Raw genomic sequence first — 18,597 nt, 5'->3', positions numbered from 1 at the left:
TGCAATCAAGAGTCCTGTTTTCTTGTCTTTTTTTTTTTTTTTTTTTTTCAGATTGTGAATAAATCTAAATATCCATGCAGTCACTCTAATAGCTCTAATTAATTTACTAATAGCTCTAATTAATTTACTAATTAATTAGAGCTATTAGAGTGACTGCATGGATATTTACTAATTTTCAGGATTCAACAGAGACTTAGAGTTTTCTGCAATAGACGGTAGTATTGTGGTATCATTTATACACTTCTAATTCAGGATCAGAAAACTCTGTTGTCGCACTCACTGATTCAACTAACCAGTCTGGTCCAGACTGCCATAATCTTGAAGACAACAAGTATTCGGCTGAACATCCTTGAGATAAAATGTCCGCTGAATTGGACTTTCCATTATGTCTCCAGTTATTTAGGAAAGTTAATGGATTGTATTTCAGATACTCGATTTTTTACAAACATTTTCCATTGTTCAGGAGCACTATGAATCCAGTGAACCACTATCAGACTACCCGTCCACAGATAGATATTGTTACGTTATTTTCTTCCTTCTGACACCAGTTGTTGCATTATTTTCTTCCTTCATTCTTGTGTAGTTTGTTAAACTTGATAACTTCTATACTTTCAAAGTAGACTCAACTAATGAGTATATCTCAAGAATTCAAAATTTTATTATACATTTTTAAGCAGTTCACATGACATTCAGCTAGCACAGTAACACGTGCATCACAACAACGGAATCGCATAGCATGAGCACCATTAAAGTTAGTTATAGTTATTTACAGTTACAGTTATAGTTGTAGTATATTTTAAATATACATCACATCCCTTCCTCCAGTTTATAAACAATAATAAAAATAGCAAGTAATATCAATACAAGTATATTCACAATATGACATACAATAAAAAAAGTTACATAAAAATGATACATTCAATATATTACATTATTTTATTCTATGACAAAGTCTCTATATCTTGAAGGTTGTCTAATCAACCGTCCACTTCTTGTTATTGTATTATTGGATAGATTATTCTGTTGATTTCCTATATTAACAGGCACAGAAACATTCTCAGGGCTTCCATGTGAATTTTCTTCTTTATCTAATACTATATCATCATAATCATTATTAAATTTGTAAGGTGATTTTGAAAAATTTTATATGGCGTCTTTTTCTTTGTAATATTTCCCCAATTGAATTTCTTACAATATAGAATCTAGCAGCTTTATGTTTTGAAAATTATTTCACCTTTATCCCATTGCCCAGTTCTAAAGTTGAACAAGGTTATACTATCTCCAGGTTTTAACTCGGGCAGTTTCTGTAGGGTTCTATCATAATAATATTTTTGCATAGCTTGAAGTGCATGAAATTTAGAATAAGCTTCGTTTATTTTAGTATTTAACAATTTATTACTGATAGGTAATTTTGTCCTTAATCTTCTATTAACAGTTGTGCAGGAGACAAATTTATTCCACTAATTGGGGTATTTCGATATTCCATCAAGCCTACACTTATATCTTGCACTTTCCTCAGGATTTTTTTCAGTATTCATACAGCTTTTTCAGCCAACCCATTACTTTGAGGATATCTGGGGCTACTAAATTTAAGTTCGAAATCCCAATCTTCAGCAAATTTCTTAAATAAGTAGCTATTACAGGGATTATTGTCGCAAACGACTTCATTTGCAATACCATACCTGGCAAAGATGCATTTTAACTTTATCATAATTTCATTTGCTGTCTTATCTTTTATGTTAGAAACCTCAATCCATTTAGAGTAATAATCGATGACTGCTAAGTAATTTTGATTACCAAATTGCAAGATATCAAGGGCAATTTTTTCGAATGGTTTAGTTGGAATTTCATGTTGCATTAGAGGTGCTTTTTGATTTCTATTTCTGAATTTTTCACATATTTCACATTTGGAAACATGCTGCTCAATGTCATTTGTCATACCTGGCCAATAAAAAATTTCACGGGCTCTACTTTTACATTTCTCAATTCCAAAGTACGCTTCATGAATTAATTGCAACATATCTTTTCTCAAACCATAAGGTACAAATAATTTTTCATTAAGAAATAACAAGTCTTCATTAATATAAAGATAATTTTTACTTTAAAGTATGTTTTTACACTACTGTCTACTTTTTTGTAACATTTAGGCCAACCCTCTTTACTATATTTCATAACTATTTGCAAATCTGGATCTGATTCAGTTTCTTTCCTAAATTCCACCACTCTTCTTTCACTCATAGGCAAATATTTCGAAATAATGTGAACAACATTTAGCATTTCAGGAGTTGCTCTTTGCTTGTTTCAGTGACACGGACTATTTCTATAGCTTTTTCTAATCCTACGTTAGATTCTTGAAGCAAACATTCGGTCAGACTCCTATCCCAAATGCCTAATACAATACGGCCGCAAATCAATCCATTTTCTTGTTCAGCAAACTCACAAGTTAACGCTAAAGTCTTAACTGAGTGACATAACATTCAATTGTTTGTCCTTCTTGCTGACTACACGAAAAGAATTTGTAACGTTCATATACGACATTCTGCCATGGTGAACAATAATCTTCAAAGTCCTTCAGTACCGAGTAAATTCAAAAGGATTGCAATCTTAGTCTTATCTGGCTTGGCATCTTTTTCCGTTGCAAGTAAATAGTTTTCTAGCTCTTGCTTCCATTTTTTCCATTTTTCCTTAACATTTCCGACGGAGAATGTTAGCGGAGCAGGTGGTCTGAAATCCATTTTGCTCCTGACACCATGTAACTTCTTGTGTTGTTTGTTAAACTTGATAACTTCTATACTTTCAAAGTAGACTCAACTAATGAGTATATCTCAAGAATTCAAAATTTTATTATACATTTTTAAGCAGTTCACATGACATTCAGCTAGCACAGTAACACGTGCATCAGAACAACGGAATCGCATAGCATGAGCGTCATTAAAGTTATATTTATTTACAGTTATAGTTATTTTAAATATACATCACACGTACGGGGTTCGTGTGGATTTGGAGTGAAAAACGATGACACTTGATGAAGTATCGAAACACACTTTATTGGCTGGTATTAATCAGGACAGCCTCCAATAAGACTTTTTGCAGTCATCGAAGATCTACTATAAACACGCTGGAACAATCAGCGACACAGCTTTCACACTGTCAGGTAATAACGGTGGAGACAGCTTCTTGTAAAGCACCCGACTCTGCTTGGTCGTTCTCGGAACTCCACGTACTCTTGAGACTCTCCACACTACAACTTGCAATGCGCTCGACGACACATGAGCACAGCTCCTGACTTTTCGGTTCAGTCGTTCCCGGAGCTCAACGCGCTCTCTCGATGATGCACTAACCGCGATACACTACAAGACTTTCGATGCACTCGACGAACCACTCGGCACTCGCTGCCTGGCTGTCAACTTGATCGACTTCGCAGGGATTGACTCGCTAGACGAGACACCAACTCGATACTAACTCGCACTCTATGCAAGGCATACACACTATCAGGTTCAGTTTTTCTCCTTACTTGCTTGGGGAACATACAAGAACCTGACTCAGAACAGGGAGCTTACTAAAGCTATGTTCAATAAATGTGGGAAGTAGACAAGATACACGGGAAGGGTATACGAAACCCTTTATTTTTCACTCTTTACAATAATTTCCGGACTTCAGAATACAGAGACCAACCACTTGTGGTCTGAAAGTAAGAATATAAAAATATTAACTAAACTCTAACTTAACTTTGGAATAATAAACAAGGGCCTACGTGGAAGATTGACCATATATTAACAGGAAGCCGTATGTAGGACAGAGCACTGTTAACACTACAATACGTTTAAAATTATCAAGAGGATTAAACCTCTGGCCTGGAAGGCAACCAGCAACCGAGTAAAAACTGCTAAGGCAAGCGACCTGCTTCTACTAACTCCTTCCTCTCACTCGCTTGGCAAAAAGCCACAACTTAAGTACTTGGCGTTCGCCAACAAATTTGCATAAATAAGTTAAAGCTTTTAATTCTGGCCGGAAGTAGAAAATTGTGATAGTAAAAGTGATAGTAAAGATTTAAAATAAAATAAACGTTAGTAAAACTTAAGATCCTTACAACACTAACTGACTGCAGACCAGCAGGGTTTATGTAGCTTTCGGCTTGTGTTTGAGAACATTCTGGGCTAAACCGGTAAGAATTCGTTCCAGAAGGTTCTCTATCAGTCCATTACATATTGCCAATTTTGTCGCCAAATGGGTGATTTCTCGCCAAATGTGGCAACCCTGCCTTCCCTTGCCATTTTATGGCAACCATAAAACTGCTTTGCAAGGAAGCCATCTTACCGCACCTGTACATTTTGTAACAATATTTTCTTCATGGATTGAAAACAGCTCTTTAAAATTTTTAGCGAGTCTTGCCGATGTTAATGCTTCTAACAACTCTAACCTTGAAAGTGTGAGTTTTTGTTTTATTGATGCAATTCTAGATTTTGCTATAATGAATGCTACCTGCCCTTCTTCAACCAATCTAAAATATGAAACTATTCAACCAATCTAAAATATGAAACTAAACCATACGCTTTAATAGATGCATCACAAAATAAATGCAGTTCGATGTCTTTATTTTGATTCAATTTGGAGGAAAATATTTTTGAGAAATTTCAAATTTCTTTAATTTTTTAATTTCACCGCTCCACCTCGGACCACAGCTGCTTACAATCAGTTGAAACTTCGTCGTCAAATTCTAAACCCAACTGCCAAAGGTTTTGCATTATCAATTTTGGACATAATACAAATTGCGCTAAGAAACCTACTGGATCGAAAATAGTAGCAGTCAGCCTTAATATATTTCTTTTTGTGGTGTTTCTACAACTATTTAATGTTTCACACAAGTTATCTATGTTCAAGGAAATTACATCTTTTCTTGTACACCAGTTAATCCTGAATACTTTTAAGGAGTTATTTAGTTCATTTTCTGATTTAATTATTCCACAATTATCCCAGAGTTTTTTGAGTTTCTCTGAATTTGTATTAAACTGACGCAAATTCATTCCAGCATATTAAAGCACGCAATAGGCTCCAGTACTTAATTTAAAAGCTTGTTCCATAGAATCTGCCCCATAGAAAACATCATTTTCGTAGATCGAACAGTTGAACATCTCAAAAATATCTGGATTTTCTAACTCTATTTTCTTTATATGCTTTTTTATAGTGCACGCCAGAATGAAAGGGCTACCCGACAGACTGAAAGGAACGCGAGTCATTCTATAATGTTTCAAATTGTAATTATTATCAAAGTATAAAAACCGTAACATATCTCTATCAATTTCAGAGATTCCAATTTGGAGAAAGGCCTTTTCAATGTCTGCTGAGAATGCTGTTTGTATTGTCTGAACCGCAATATCAAGTCTAAAACAGAAGGATTCAAATTTGGGCCAGACATCAAACAATTGTTCAGATACTTCATTACACTTCGAAGATGCGTCAAACACTATATGGACTTTAGTTTTTGATACATTTTTTCTTACCACTGGAGAATGCGGCATGTAATACATTTTACTACTGTCCCGACTTTCAACTTCGTACTCTTCAATTATTTCATTTTTTAACTGTTCGTTTATTATGCTATCATAATTTGCCCTAAGCCATTCATCATTTTTTAGTTTATTAACCAAAGATACTAGACTTCGCCTGGCATTTTCTAAATTATTACCCAAGTTTTCATGATGTGATTTCCATACAAACAAGCTACATATCTACCATTAGTAAAATGCAATTCTTTTTCAAATTTCTCGATGACTGATTTATCATCAGGGTTCTTCTCTTCTAAATCCAAATGGTCCAAAAGTGCAAAACCTTTGTAAACAGTCATTAACTGAATTATTATCTTCCTTCAAGCAGTGAGAAGCACCTGTTGTAAAATACAGGCACTAGACTGATCACCTTCCAAAAATCCAACCAAGGACCAACCAAATATAGAAGACATCGCAAATAATTTATTACTATCTTTTCTCCTGTTTGCATTTCCCAACATGAATCAGATCCTAACAATATTTTTATTTCAGCTGCTTCACCATTATCGGCTAATTTTAAATCTTCTGATTTTAATATTTCTAAAATGTTTTTGGAGGGAATTTTTATGATCGTTTCAGAAATTGTATCTGTTACAAGAGCTTCAACATGGTTGAGTCATTAAGGCAATGTATACTTTTCAGGGTAATTTGAACATTATATTCCATTAGTCTACCTTGGATATACCCAAAAGAATAAATATATAACCTTTCTTTCCTTAAAGTCCTTAATTTTAGTTCTTTAGCTAAATCGGATCTAATAAATGACCTCTGTGATCCACCATCAATTAAGATTTTTACTATTTGGTTTCTAGTATTATCTGTATCTGAAACATAAACAGTGCAAGTTTGTAAGTATACACCTTTATCAGCAGTTTCAGAAACAGTCTTAAGAGTTAAATGACAAGGATGCAACTACATTCTGCTTAGAATCTGATACTGTTCCTACTTTCTGTTTAACATCTGAAACTGCTTCCACTTCAAGAACAATATTTTTACAAAATAGCTTATTATGATTTAAACCATTACACAACTCACAAGGCTGAAGTTTCATTTTACATCTGGAAGATACATGACCTTTCTTAAAACATCTGTAACAACGTCCATGGTATTTTAATATCGGTCTTTTTTGCTCATTTGTTTTCTCACATTTTCCTACATCATGTGTATTTTGATTACCAATAGAAACAATATGGCTTAGTCACTGTGGCTAACGCCGAAGCAGTAAGACTGCTTGTCCCCTTTAAGCAATTATTTTTATTCTGCTTAACTCCGTAATTTGTGTCCCTTTTCTTTGAGTTTATTATTAAAGTAGAAGATTCTCGACGCTCAACTTCCCATCTAATGAATTCGAGAAGTTCCGTTAGGCTATATTGCAGTTTTAGAGTTTCTTTTTCTATTAAACTCCAGATTCATATCGTCTGGTAAAAGCTTTAAAATAACAGGTCCTAATAGAAGCTTCCGACACAATACCTAATGAATTTAAACTTCTTATATTGATTTCACAGGAATTGTAAAGTGTTCTTAGTGTGTTGCAACTCTCAGGGCTACAACGTGAAGGTTACAAATTTAATAATCCCTGCTGTGATTATTAAATCACAGCAGGGATTATTAATATAAAGATTTTAATATGGATATCTCAAACAAGCTGAAAACGTTACATTACTTTAACAACTGACTACATATACTGAGTGAAAAGGGAATTTTCCCGCTTAGTTCGCAGTTAAAGAAAAAAATAAGAATAATAAAAAATAGTCCAATCGAATGCGGCGCTCCTTCTGTTGACTTTGCACAGCCCTACGTAATCGTCTGTCTGCAGCGGCTGTCTCCAACATTCTCCCCCTCTTTGAGTCGACTCCAGGTTGGCTCCAAGACATACAGTACCTAGTCGAAGAGATTTAATCTCTGAGGCATCTTGATCACACGTCCAAATCTTGATACTGTAGCACCTTGCAGGACTTTACGAGAGTCATTTGAAGAATCATTAGAATTTGAATGCTCATCACTAGAAATAGAAGAAATAGGATTAGTAAGAGTTATCGTTTATGGGATCAGTGGGTGTGTCCTTTAACTGCACTTCCAATGGAAAGACTCGCTGAATGAGACGAAGCAGCGTACCAGCTTGAGTCTTTAGTTTACAATTCTCACCTTGCCATCTTTCCCAGGAATTAGTTGAATGACCTTAGCTAAAGGCCAATGCATCCATTTTTTGATGTCATCTCCTATTAGGACAATTTCACCCAACTGTAGCTCTGACGATGGATCCTTCTTATTTTAGACCAGAAGGCCTAAATATTCTTTCCTAAATCTATGCCTTAAATCATTAAGCAGTTTTTGGCGATGTCTAGCCCTTTTTCGAAGACTTTTCGAATCGCAGAAATCAATATCGGAAACACCTAAGCTGCGATTCTCGATCAGAAACATGGTTGGGGAAAGTGGAATTAAATCATCCGGATTTTCCGACAGATAGGTAAGTGGTCTAGAGTTAATTATTGACTCGCAGTCGCACAATATTGTGCACAACTCCTCAGTTGTAAGAACCGTGTTACCGAGTGTCCTTGTCAACAGTTCCTTTACTGCATGAACTAACCTCTCCCACCAGCCTCTTGAAAGCATATCTGCCAGGTGTAAATAACCTGGTACATGGCGCCAACACTGAGAAGGAATCAGACTGTTTATTTCTATTACCCTATTTGCAACGAAAACTGACCAATCACTACGGTTCTTAATCCACCAGAGTGGTACCATGGAATCACTCCATGCAATAATTTTCAAATCGGGCAAATCTAAGGCGGCGTATACAGAGTGAACTAGTTTCGTGCCAATGCAACAGGCCATCAATACTAACTGGGGTATCGTCAGATTTTAATGGCACTATCCTGAATTTGGCTCTGATCAATCAAATTTTGACTCCCACGTGCGTTACATTTCTAATCTAGACACATGCACCATCGGAGCTCTTACATGGCATCAGCGAATAGATGTAGCTCTGAATTCTCATTTATCTCTACATACCGTGTAATACTAATTTTCTCAAGATAATTTAATTTCATCCTGCCACTTGCTTTACTAGTTGAACTTGTATTATCCATACCGCAGTTTGATGTCTGATTTTACATCTGTCAATATGTAGGGGAAAAAATGGAGTCACACAGCTTTAAACTCTTGATAAACGTTACTGTTGAACCTGTTCGAACTTTGACATCAGCTTCGAGCTTTGGCGCTTTTTGGTGACAGATATTTCAAATGTAGATCCTGTACATAAATCTGAACCAAAAGTTCATCTCTCCCAAAGCATTCTTTAAGTTGTGCAATCACCTTTGAATAGTTTCCTTTAGTTGACGGAAAACTTGTTACCAGTCTTGACGTTTTAGAATTTGCTACCACACAGATATTGAAATTATTCTTCATCCACAATAGAATCATCTTTGTGAATTTTTTCAAAGTGGGATCAAAAGGCAAGAAAGTCTTTCGGTTCTCCACTAAATTTCCTCAATTCAAGTTTTGGAAGCTTGAATTTCCTTTTTTGCTAGGTTGTTGTTTCTCCGTAATCAAATTTCCCTTCTTTGCATTTTCTAACAGCGAACAGATCAAGCAGAACTGGTCTCAGTATTCTTCTGCTTTAAAAAAACCTTCGGAATATTAGTCTTCAAGGGCATCATCACTTAGCAACCAATTCGAAACTTCATCTTCAGTTGTTTCCAAACGTGTGGATTTGTCCTGAATCTGCTGAAACAAGGTACTGATTTTGTCACTTCCTAAGCTTTTGTTTTCAATCTTCTGAGCTCCAATCAAGTGCGGTGTCTTTTGTCGACTTCGCCCAGCCGTTACATAATAGTCTGTATCAGCCATCTCCAAAATAGTGCTTTCACATTGGACAAACTTCTAACCGGTTCAAGATTCAAGAGTTTGTTCATGTACTAAGATATAACTAAGTCTGTTCGTCCAAATCTTTCTTCAATTAAACTTATAGAAGCCTCATAATTTTCATTAGATAGTGCAAACCCAGATACTGCACTTAAAGCAGGTCCTGCGAGTAAGGATTTAAGATAGGTAAATTTCTCAACCTTTGTTAACTCATTATTATTACCAATAGCATTTTCAAAAGAATTATAAAATTCCAAAAATAAACTAGGCTCACCATAATAGTTAGGAATTGAAATTTTAGGTAACCGAATGTTACTTTTGTTTTCGACCTTTACGGCAGCAGTATGGTTACCAGGCGATTCATTTCCAATGTTCACTATCTGAGAATTTAAATTAAGTTTCTTTTTAGCCCTAAAATACATAAACTCATTTTTTCATCATACTCTAACACAGTATTACATTTTTTCTCAATTTCAGACTCATCCCCTTTAAAACAATCCAATATTTTTTCATTAATTTTTTTCAACGCAGACTATTTAGAAGTAAGTAAAAACACATTTTCTTCTACCATATTCTTGTCCCAAATGTCTTTTTTGATTTCAGATTCCGCAACATTTATTATTTTAGAAATAGCTTGTCTCATAGTTTTTCTAGTAGCTTTCGATTTAACAATATCGTCTGCCATAATAACAACAAAAATAATTTTATTCACTTACCTGTGCAGTCTTCAAATGATTTAATCCTAATTTAGTAACTTGCTTTCCTGGTGACCATTCACAAGTATTCTGAACGTTTATCCTGCCACGTTCAGTGGAAAGGAATAATTTTTCAATAACGTGAAAAACGGCATTCTAAATCAAAAAACTGTTCATGCGCAACAGCTGGGCGCCAAAAATGTAAAATATTATATTCACTGTGAAGATACCAAGTTATCCTGGTTCAAGAAACATTAATTTAAATCACACTTAACACCAAGGTAAAAGAACATTACGAATCAGGCTTCTTCAAAACTTCTGAGTTTATTCAAGTCTAACACGCATTCAACTGGTGCTGCCAGATCCGAAGAACAAGAAGTATACATCGTGAAAAATTTATGCCGTCTTTGGCGATTAAAATATATTTCCACATAAAATTTCTTACACTCCGCAGTATTTTCATAAGCAAGAGAAAACTGTAATTTTCTATCTTAACATAGTCAAATGCTTTTAATGTTAAAAGGTTGGTCTTCTTTAGTTATGGTACATTTGCAAGTGAAATGATTTTCTCTATATTTTAGGCAGCCTTCAGGATTGTAACACTAATCTTGATTGTCGTTGAATCTTTGATATTGGTAGCATTGCTAGATGAATAGTCTGTGCTAGCAGCTAGATGAATATAAATTTAGACTAAGATGGGAACATTGGTTATATCTGAAAAGTGAAAAAATATATATTATTATTCTGCATGAATTAAACATTTTAAATTAACTATATCATGAATTTTTATTTAACTGAATTGGATTCGATAGTTTAAAAAAAATTAAGAACTGCATCTGTTGCTTTTAAATATCTTAGTTTATTCATGAGTAGGACACCAAATAACAAATAACTTTAACCCATTAACGACCCCACCCATCTGAACAAAATGCTTTGGGAATGCTTTGAAAATGGCTGTGTTGTCAATCAACAAACCCCTCCCAAAAAAAAAAAAAAAAAAAAAAAAAACTTTCGTTTTCTGAAATCTCTCTTAAGATGGCCCAACCTAGGGCAGTATGTTTTGCTTCCCCTTAGTGTGATGGATAAGCCATAAAATTGCCTCCCTGCTATTGAATGGCAGGAAGGACTTGTTGTGTCTAGTTTCTTCTCTTATTCTTCCTTTGTAGTTGTAGACTTATTTCTTTTATTATGTGATGTCCAATCTTTCCAGAATCTTTTTAGAATTTTAGCTTTCAAGCTTGTAAATTGTCAATTATTCGACATGTTTTATTGGGCAGTATTTTAAGAAAGATCATTTATTTTTTTACACAATTTTTTTACTATTTACTTATTTATTTTATTTAGTTTTAGCAGGGCAATTTATTTTGGGAAATTAAATTTTAATCCATTCTTTTACCGACTCGGTTTTCATCACATTAGAAGTCCATATATATTTACGATGAGAGTACAATATTTATCAGGAATTTTTGGGAAATTTTGCATACATATTTATATTTTAGCATTGAATTTTTTCCACGAGTTGATCGTTAACCGTCGAGCTCATCGTTGTAAACGCTTGATCTTTTCAGCATGGAATTGACAAGCAATAATCTTCCTAATGTTTTTCGGGATTTTATAGAAATTTTCTAGAATTTTGAGGGTTTTCTACAAATATTTTGGTAAGTTTAGCTATTATATCAGCTGCTACTAATGTGGAATTTAAAACCAAAAATGTATTCCTTCGTTGATTTGAGAGATCGCATTTCGAATTTAAACGGAAGTTTAAATGAATTTGATACAATCTTACCACAGACTAGAAAGAATTATTTCTCTGTGTTGGATGGATTTTCTCACTTTTCCACATTTTATACATTAAATGCATAAAGCAGACATGCACAAAAATCCCTTTTGATTCTTACGGTTTCAGTTAAATGAATTCTAAAAAATATATATATTTTAACTTTCAAAATGTATTTGCTCGTTTATGCATAAATTTAAAATCGTGGGACTTCCACTTACAAATTATATGACTAAATTGCGGTATTTAAGCTAAAAACTGAAATTATAGTACTGAAATGACATAGAATATAAGAATAATTATAGTCAATTTAAATAAATTTCTATTCTTTTGTAGTCCATTTAAAAATTTTTTTATTTTTATTTAAAATTTGTCATTATTAGCACCTCCCGCAGTTTTATGCAATCATAGGATTTTCAAATTCTATTATGTTCTTAACATAATTTCAAGGCCTAATAGAAAAGTGATAATATGGAAAGAGTATATGTCTTAAGTACCAATAGCCAAGTATTTATAATTAAATAAAAATAAATATTGAATACCAGCCGCTTTTTTATTTATTTTTAGTCATGTGACAAAAGATAAATAAGAATACTATTACATCTAAGAATTCTTTAGTAAATTATTTTGCTAATTTTATATGAATGAGGAAACATGGTAAAAATGTTTTAATGACTGAATTCAAAAAACCCCAAAATCAAAAAAACCCCAAAATTCCTTTTTCCCAAAACTGCGTAAAATGTTTTGATTAAATATGTTATTTGAATGAGTTTTCCAATTCTGTTTTGAGTGATATAAATTAGGATATAAATTATTATTAGTAATAATTTTTATATTATAACTTAGCAGAATATTGTTTACCGTTAAAAATTATATCTAAAAGAATTAAATTTTGTAAAAGAATAAAAAATATAATTATCTGTTCCATTTTGTCCTTTATGCATCTATTTATATAAAAATGGAATCTGGCTAGGGAATTTACCACTTGTATATGAACTAAAAATTGGTATCTTGACAAAACTTGTCAGAGCATAAAAAGCGTATATTCTGTGATATTAGTGTATTAATCACACTTCTGTATACGTAAATGCAGTTTATAAAGCATAAGTATCATAATTGATTTTATTAAAACAACGAAAACTGAATGCATGATCCTAGCATTATCAAACTACGGCTCTTTATCCCGTTAAGTATTGCTTGGACGAGTTTTATTTTTGAAATATTATTCCAAATAAAACAAGAAGCATTAAACGATACGCATTTTAAACAGTTTTACTTTTTTATATGCATAGAAATGTTAAGTAGCTTTAAATTGTACTTCATTTCTGAAACTTCTGCGGTACTATTTTTAGAACAGGTCAAGGACTTTAAAGAACAAGTACATTTTAGTAATATGCAATGTTAATGATAGTTCAAATGTTATTGAACAACTGTACGATTTGTAACTGGCACTGGAAGAAGCAAAATTTATCTGATGATCCAGTCTTCATTTAATGAATTAATAGAGAATGATACAGGGTGAGCTGCTGGTCAGCATGTTAGTTACATACGAAAGCTAAACTACTTTCTTTTTTCCCACCGACAGTGAGGCAGCCAATCCACTGGGGCAGTTAGCATTGGCAAACTACTATTTGCTTACAGCTCCCCCGAAAAGCGCTGTTTTCTATCTTATTTGTTTTAGATTTCGGATTAAAGGAAAATAATCAGTTTTGTTTCTCAGAGACGGGATTCCTGCCTGTTTGTTTTTCGTAGTTTTCTACGTAACCCAGTTTCCCACTGAAAGGGCTCCACGAATTTCCCATAACTCTCGTAAGCTTTGTTATATTTAAATAACCCTAACTCTCAAACTACGACAATTATCACACTAAATTGGGGTAGAAGACTTCGAAACAAGATTTTGAATAAGATTCCGGATCCCCACTGGCACTAAAATCGCTAAGCACAGCTGGCTCGACACAGGTTCAAATCCTGACCAACGAGCTGGTTGCATGGAAGTTTTCTTGACTTTTTTTACAAGTGGAACAAGAATATAAGTCAGATCCTCTTAGAAAGTTTCCTTCCTCTTGGGCAGATAAACAATTGCGTGCTTCGCCGTAATCCAAATACATTAAAACCGTCTGTATTGAGGGCTATCATTCTATCTTTGTAAAGAAATATTAAGGTAAAAACATGTAAATATCAAATTTGCTTTAGACTGCAAATATTTTTAAGCAATTGACATTTTAAGCAGCAGAGCTTTTTAGTGGACTCATGAACAACTGAAAATTGCAGCCCAGCTGGTATAGTGGTTAGCGTCGCTGACTGCCGTATCGAAGGATCTGGCTCGAATCCCGGAGAAGGATGAATGTTTGTAACTGTATAATTGCCGTGCAGCATGGGGGCAATCTAAATATGCAGCAATCCGGAAGTCCTCTGAAGAGGTTGATGGTAGGACAACAACAACTGAGAATTAAGAAAAAAGAACCTAAAATCAGTATAAAACTCTACCGATTACTAAAGCAATCTAGCAAAACTTTTCCATCGGGCGATAAATTCTACTCATACAAGAACAGTTGTATTTTTATAGTATTTATCAAGTTAAACTTATGAGAACCTACTCAAAGTTTGGTGTTTCAGAGCCTTCGAGATTCATCAGAATGGTGATAAGATCATTAAGTGTGGGGATACAAAAAAATGTTTTAAATGAAATAATTGCTGCAAAACGCACGAAGTATGATTGTTATGTAAATTAAAAATATGCGAAATTTCTTCTGATGACCTCTTTCAAATAGCATAATATTTCTGAAAAGAAGTAGCACATATTTAGTTCACTCATGGTATTTGGGACTTTGTCAAAAATTTTTATACTACTTCCTGATAAGCTATCGAGTTCAAATTTTGTAAATATATTGATTGCGGATGATAATACAATATGGTACAACAAGTTTTATAAAATTCCATTAAATATTTTTTAAATTTAATGTTGACACAATTTTTGCACATATTTTCCAGGGTTCGTACGGTCCTTAAAAGTCCTCAATTTTTTTCAAAAATGATTTTTGGTCCTTAAAAGTCCTTAATTTTGGCCAAAATGAATAAACGGTCCTTAATTTTGCTCCTTTGACATTTCTTATCATTTCTAATGATTGCCATTCTATGTGTGAATTGTGATTTCTCATGAACATGGAATTAAAATTGCACGGCTCTTAACCAATCTGTTGGCGGATTTGCGTTGCAAACGATTAAAAAAAAAAAAAAAAAAAAAAAAAAAAATTAGCTACCCGAACGAAAGTATCCGTGTCTGATTGGCTATTCACCCAATCTTTCGAAACAGGTGTTATCCATAAATTTAGGCAGATTGTGACGAAAGCGTGAAGCCGGAAGTTCTTTAAGAGGCAAAAGTGATGATGAAGGTGCTCGAGAAAAAAAAAAAGGGGGGGGGATTCTGAAAATATTTGCCAAAATTACAGCAATCCCAACCTGGAAGGCCACAACCCTTCCGACGCCAATAGGAACAAGATGCCTGGAAAGTGCATTTTCAATAAACTGTGGCTTCATCAAGCTGACTACAAAAGACTGGACATTGATGGATGACAATACTTATAAAGCTAAATGTGGTCTTTGTTTGCGCTGAAAATTCACATGAAAATTAAGTTTCGTTTTAGCATTTCAATTTGTTTTTACACGATTTTGCTTAGCTTAATTTCTGTGTTTGTTTCAATTAAGCCATAAATTAATTTTTTATCACCTTCTACAGAGTTTATTCTCTTTTTCACATACTATATGTATGGGATATTGGGATTATGAGTTTATTTCTGCAGAGGGTCTGTTATTGATTTCGCGGGAAATCTGTTGGCTCCATTTCGATTTTAGGTCACCAAGGGCAAATTCGGTAACGGTAGCCGAGAAAAAGTGAAGTTCGGAAATACGTTTTGAAGCTTCAGTAGACAATTAAGTATTTGGTTTAATCCTGTGCTGTTGATAGTAATGCATTATTTTTGCTAATGGCGATACAATTATTAGTTGAAAACAACCAACTAATTAAAAAATTTTTAATATTTTTAAAGCTAAAAACAAGTAATTGAAACTAATTTTCCTGAATTAACTAGACACAAAATTAACTTTCAAGAATTACTAAAAAGTTATTGGGTAGAAGTTTAACTGAAAATATACATTCCGTATATATATGTAGTGGGGGAGTTGAAGATGCTAAATAACAATTCCAACGTTGTTTTCCACACCACAGAACATTTAATAAAGATTATCAGAAAAGGTATAAATTAGATTAAATACAAGTGCCGCTTGATACAAACAGGATTCTGTATAGCTTTTGCCAGTCTTATCACTTAACCGATTAGTGCCTACTCGCACTTGCTGATGTATTATACAGTCAATTTACCACCTTCGCGTGGAAAACTATAGTTCCTTACTCTACACCTTCACGTGTAGACAGACATCTCACCACCTTCGCGTGGGATAGCAGAAGAAAGTGTCTGTCATACTCCTCTTTCACCTCGCTCTCGCTGCTGGCGCATCAGTGAGGCCCTCTGGTGGTTATGTCGCACTTACAGATACTACAACTCGTCCGTCCTGACACTTTTTCGTCTTCGAAAACACGGATCAGCAACACTGGAACTTCAAGACAGCACCTGAAATTAAATTTAAAAAAAAAAAAAAAAAAAAAAAAAAAAAGAAAAGAAGTGTGGAAGAACCACACATAGTCCTATATAGTAGAAGTCCACGGCTTCATGAGATCAGCTGCTGTAGTGGTACATCCAGGACCTTCATGGTGTCCCACTTTTGTCACCTGGTAGCAATCTTTGCCTGTTCTTGCTGTTACACGATATGGACCGAAGAACTTTGGCCTTAACTTTAGTCCGCCTCCATACTGCGTTCTTTGTATGGCAACTAAGTCATTCACATTGTATATGTATGCCTCTTTTCTCTTCTTGTTGTATGTTTTTCTATTCTCTTCCTGAATTTTTAGAATGTTTTTCCTTGCTTCCTCTCTCATATCTTCTCGATCTTTCATCATAATATTTCTTTCTTCTTCTTCGAGAATTTCCATAATCTTTAAGTCTTCTCGATTTCTCATTTTAACACCAGTGAGAAGCTCAAATGGAGAACTCTGTGCTTCTGCTCTTAGTGCTGTTCAAGATCCTTTGTACATCTCCAACATACTTGTACTACTTGGTTGGATCATCTGTGGATAATTTGGATAGGACTGGAATCAGAGTGAGATGAATCCTTTCCACTTGTCCATTTCCTCTAGGAACGCCTGTCGTTGTAAATATGTGCTGGATCTTCTCTTGACTACAGTAATCTTCAAAGTCTTTAGAGGTAAACGGCGTACCTTTATCGCTTATAATTCTCAAAGGATTACCGAAAGTTGATTGTTGCAGTTTCAGCTTCTGCAATGCCTCTTGAGCTGATGTAGACTTTACTGGATAGAGCCACACGAACTTTGTGAATGCATCAACCACGGTTAAGATGTGGTTGTAGTTCTTATTTGTCGACGGTAATGGTCCTATAAAATCGATATGAAAAGTGCTCAAAGGGATACTATCTTTTGGTATGGGATTCAGCAACTCTTCGCTCTTACCTCGTTTTCTGTCGCACAAAATACATTCTACACAACTTGAAATAACTTGTTGAATTCATTTTCTAAGGTTAGGAATATAAAAGTCGGTTTTCAGCAGATCTTCTGTTTTAGACACTGCGAAATGTCCCTTGTTATGAACACTACGTATGATTTCTAGCTCTAATGCTTCGGGTACCACAAGTAACTCACGACCACTGTCAAACTTGTATAATACTCCATTTTTCACTAGAAAATCTTTCTTTAGTCCTTGCTCGACTAAGGATTTTAGCAACTGGAGACGCTCATCACTTTTTTGAGCAGCTGCAATTTTGGCTGTAACTTCTCCCTGAGAACAAGTAACCATCATGACAGCGTTTCTACTTAATGAATCCACATGCTTCATTTGTAGCCCAGATCTGTGAACAATTTCATAGTCAAATTCTTCTAGAAGTAGCGCCCATCTCGCTACTTTAGGGGTTAGATCTTTCTTAAACATGGTCTTCTGGAAAGCATCGCAATCCGTAACTACCCTGACCTTAGATCCTAAAAGGTAATCCTGAATTTCTTTAGAGCTTCTACTATAGCTAAAACTTCAAGCTCATAACTAGATAGCTTCTCTTGTTGGAGACTAGTTTTTTTACTCATGGAGTAAATGGGTTGTAACTGTCCATCATCTGACTTTTGTAGCAATACAGCGCCGAAACCATGACTGCTTGCGTCTGTATGCAATTCTAATGGTGCTCCTTGTTTAAAAATATGATGAACCGGACTTGTGGATAAAAGTTCTTTCAATTTATTAAATGCATCTTTTTGCTCAGGCCCAAATTTGAATTCTGCTCGGTTACGAAGAAGATCACTTAGTGGTTTCGCTATTTTTGAATAATTGGCAATAAATTTCCTAAAATACCCAGTAAGGCCCAAGAAACTTTGAATCTGCTTAAGGTTTTTGGGTTCCGGGAAATTTTGAACAGCCCTGGTTTTTTTCAGTAGAGGGGCGAATTGTACCATCCTCAATAACATACCCGAGAAATTCTATTTTTCTTTTCAAAAATTGGCATTTCTTAAAATTAATCCCCAAACCATATTCTTTGGCTACTTCTAAAACGCGTTTCAACTTTTCTAAACCTTCCTTCTCGTTTCGTGCTGGAATAATAA

At 34.4% G+C, this 18,597-nt stretch overlaps 1 long non-coding RNA gene across 1 annotated transcript in view; it reads right to left on the bottom strand.

The window, feature by feature from the left end:
• The window catches only part of LOC146997858 (uncharacterized), a 62,119-nt gene that overhangs the window by 15,880 nt on the left and 27,642 nt on the right, over positions 1 to 18,597 (bottom strand). Inside the window, exon 2 of the long non-coding RNA XR_015040913.1 lies at positions 10,127 to 10,819. This is a non-coding gene — a long non-coding RNA (uncharacterized LOC146997858). The remainder of the gene's footprint in view (positions 1 to 10,126; positions 10,820 to 18,597) is intronic.

Source organism: Stegodyphus dumicola, chromosome 4 (assembly GCF_044657685.1).
Source record: "Stegodyphus dumicola isolate Sdum_Otavi_A_Nest chromosome 4, ASM4465768v1".
In the NCBI taxonomy this organism is placed as follows: domain Eukaryota; kingdom Metazoa; phylum Arthropoda; class Arachnida; order Araneae; family Eresidae; genus Stegodyphus; species Stegodyphus dumicola.
This window is presented reverse-complemented; position numbering and strand designations above follow the sequence as displayed.